We start from the raw sequence: 3,784 nt of genomic DNA on the forward strand, positions 1-3,784 counted from the left end.
TCTATAGGTGTGCAGTGTGAGTAGGAAAAGGATCACAAGACAATGTCTCATCTGGGATCCCACTTTACATATTATCAAGCTGTTATCCCCCCGTGCTGCGGGTGCAAGAAAAAGCTGGTGGAGAATTTGAATTTCTTGACAATTTTCCTTTCCCCTTTTTTAACTTTATTTTTTAGGCTGCTCTTTCCTGGATGAACCCAGCCTTCTCTTGCAGGCTCCGAGGGAGCCATGAGCTCACTGATCTGCCAGCAGGTAGCTTGCAAAGAATCCCTGGCGAACAGTTTGCTGCAACTCTATTTTTAATATACATTGCTGACCCTAATGATGGTCTATTGAGATGAGGGCAAGGAATGTCTGATCAAGTGGAGATTAATTTTTGACTGTGCTGTCTGGAAATGCATGAAAATGCACTCCTTTTTCTATTTAGACTCACAGGATGCTTTGATTGATTGACTAGTTTACAAATGAAGGTGATAAAATTAGGTTGAAGACCACATACATTTCTTAAAATGAGTCTGGCTGGTCGTGGAGACAATGAGGTTTGGACAGATTGTATTGCTGGTTTAGGCAATCTTCTGAACATGTCAAGATTTATAGACCTGTACTGTAATGTTACAATTGCAGCTCACTGATATAGGTTTCTTTTCAAATTCTTTCCCATTTTATTTGAAAAAGGCCATTAGAGAGTTATAGACTATTGAAAAAGCTTTTTCTTTGCTAACCCTTAATAAACTCTTCCAAACAAGGACTACTGCATTTTTGTATTAAATTTAGACCAAAATCTATAAAACATGTTCTCCCAGGTTTGGATAATTTGATTATTATTATCTAAATGGAGTTATGGTTCATATTGGCTTGCAGTAGCATACATAGTAAATAAAAGGTAAGTTAAGGTTTGTACACGATCTTAGGACACTGAGGATTTTTCACTCTTCATTTGGATTACTGTATTTTGGGAATGGCGAGTATATTTCCCCAGGCTGAGAAATTATAAAAATAAAATCCTCAGAATGTGGTGCTGAAATTAATGTTGCATTGAGCTAGAAACAAATTACTATTAACATTTCTTTACTCTTATTGTTGCACAAATACCCACAGAAGCCTTGGGATTTTCTTAATAAAACAGACAAGGTTTACCAAACAAATGAAAACAGACGACGATGGGTTTCATGCAAAATTAAAAACCATGATGACATTAAAAATCATTACAAGAGATGAGCAATAGATAAGATATCAAAGCTCTTTATGAATTAATAATCAATTCTATTTTATACATTTTGCCGTCAGACTAATGTTATCCAAGAATTTTGTCAGCGATGTAATATGGGAGAGGGGGCCTGGGTACATTTAAAATGTGTGCTCCAAGATTTTGTCTTCATGTCTTCTCCATCTAAAAAAAAAAAAAAAAAAAGCACACTGAAATGCGGTGCCTTCATGCGTGCAGGGTGCTTGAGGACTGGGAAGACAGGATCAAGGTTCAAATAACCAGTCAGCTACACACAGCTCTCGGGACATCAATAAATATGACAAATACAGAGCCCGGCCGTGCTGCCTCGCTGGGGAAGAAGCGAGGCTGCCCCTGCCACGGGAGACTGGCACTGAGGGCATGCCCAAGGGGTGGGAGGCACCAGGAGCAGCAGAGACGCATCGGGGTGGGAGCCTCAAGAAGTGCACAGTGGAAATGCTGAATGCCACCACGACCCATCGGGCAGATGAAAGAGGCTGCTCTAATTAAAGCCCTGTGGGAGCGTTTCCACCTCCACAGAAGCTCAGCGGTGGGAGGATCAAACATGCCTCGGGATTCTGGGCAGTGTGTGAGCCTCCTTCATTCCCTGGGCTGTGAAAAATATCTCCTTTGTTGGGGTATGGCAAAGAAACCTGACTCTGCATGCCTTGGGGCCGGGCTCCTTCCTCACCCAGCAGTCCTTCACTGCGAGCTTCGGAAGAGCTCCTTGTTTCATGGTCTGACCACGGGGCAGGATTTTCATTAGATTAATTCACCTGTGGCTCCCAGGGAGATTTGCTTTTGCCCAATTTGAGCACGGCATCGCCTCCTCCAAAGCTGACTTCATCCCTAAAAAACAAACAAAATAGCTTTTGGACTTCATCCTTAAAAACCAAACACTTCTGTAGGTTTTGGAAGGAGGTGAGGATCACCAACCAGGTCAGGGCAAAGCCCCCAAGGAGGGCTGTGAGAGCTGCATAGCCAAGCAGGGTGAGCGCTGAAGTGGAGGACATGGCTGCTGTGGCAGCGGATGCAAAGATTTTGGTCGTCACCTATCCAGTGAAGAGCTGCGAGGGGAGATGAGTGATGTGCCAGGAAGGCCACAATGCCAAGGCACCACTCACCTGGCTGACAGCACCTGGGCCGTGGTGCAGGCCCCACAGAGGCCGGAGCCCACCCGGCCATATTGTCCGCATGAGTCCCTCACCAAGGCCAGGCCTCTGGGCTACTGCTCTGCCATTTCGATTTCAACCCATCGACGTGTGGTTTTTCCCACTTTGCAGGCTCCAGATCTTATAAGAAAATTGGCATGCAAAGAAAACAATAAATATGTAAGTTCAGAATTGGCTGGCTACTAAAAATCGGTGAGATTGCTTTCCTATAGGGTTCTGACAATGTAAATAAGTCTCATTGGAAGAGGGGATTTCTCAGGCCCGTGGACTTCACACCCCACCACAGATGGTGCCTGGTGATTTTCAATATAAATAAAACCCTCTATATTGAGGAAAAAGCAGCATTAAGCAATACAACAAATGCTTTCTAATGCTAAATTTCTAATCACACATTAGCTAATTTTCAGTTGTTTGCTTCTAATCAGTAAAAAATAGATTACCTCTTAAAAACACAACATTAAACCCAAAGAAAATAAGATGGCAAATCAGAAAAGACCTTGATGTTCCTCATTTAAATATGATTACTTCCCTCTATCTATTCTAATACACTTGAAAGCACGTTTATTCTCCTTCCCACCCACTGTAATGTGAGCGACTCCCGTAATAACTCTAAATGTTTTCTAGAAATGCATGAAATCTTCCAACAGAGGTATTTAAAGGTTTAGATATGTTTGAAATACGGCTATTTTTCAATCGTATAAGCCAGCCAATCCAGGTGCCTGTTAGTCTACAAGTGTCTGCCATCTTTCTCTGATTGTCAGGGAAAATAGACTGATGGATCACTTCCCTGTGTCACTGCTCTAGACTGGTGACAATCAGTGAAATGATTGTGTCTGCCTCTACACATATCTGTAATTGATTGCCTAAACCCTAAGACTCTCTTTCCCAGTTGATATGATGGAACATTGGACTGAAATCACTCTCGATGAGGAGGAGTCAGGACCATTTGTTATTTACTTCTTTCCTTGCTCCTTTCTTCTACCCTGCTTGAATTGTCCCACAAGAACACATTATGGTAATCAGACAGAATGTATGTATAGGAATCAATCAAAAGGAAAGCCGTCACAAGAGTTATGACATTACAAAGTCTGTTTGTAACTTTTGATTTATGGAAGATTTTCTGTTTTATAAATTGAGAGTGAGGCATGTTGGGATGGCTTAACCCTTGAACTCCTCAGTGAAGACAAAAAAAAGCAGTGGAATAGGAGAATTAATACAGCATGGGCAGAACCAGCCTTCATTTACTCATTACTACTTGATTATAAAATGAGACAAATGTTATTCGTTTTGTATTTCTAGATTGTAAATGTTTTTGTACGAAAGAAAGATGCTTTACAGGAAAACAGATAAATATACATTCTGCCATAAGACTTTATAATCAAAGGCT

The 3,784-nt window shown here is 41.6% G+C and overlaps 1 long non-coding RNA gene across 1 annotated transcript; it reads right to left on the bottom strand.

Annotated features, from left to right (window-relative positions):
- Positions 1-938: 938 nt before the first annotated feature.
- LOC106032969 (uncharacterized) lies at positions 939-3,506 on the bottom strand. Its single transcript, XR_007162597.2, has 3 exons — positions 2,162-3,506; positions 2,002-2,074; positions 939-1,390 (listed from the first exon to the last, which is right to left on the bottom strand). It is a non-coding gene; the product is annotated as an uncharacterized lncRNA (long non-coding RNA).
- Between the last annotated feature and the right edge of the window lie 278 nt (positions 3,507-3,784).

Source organism: Anser cygnoides, chromosome 8 (assembly GCF_040182565.1).
Source record: "Anser cygnoides isolate HZ-2024a breed goose chromosome 8, Taihu_goose_T2T_genome, whole genome shotgun sequence".
Classification (NCBI taxonomy): domain Eukaryota; kingdom Metazoa; phylum Chordata; class Aves; order Anseriformes; family Anatidae; genus Anser; species Anser cygnoides.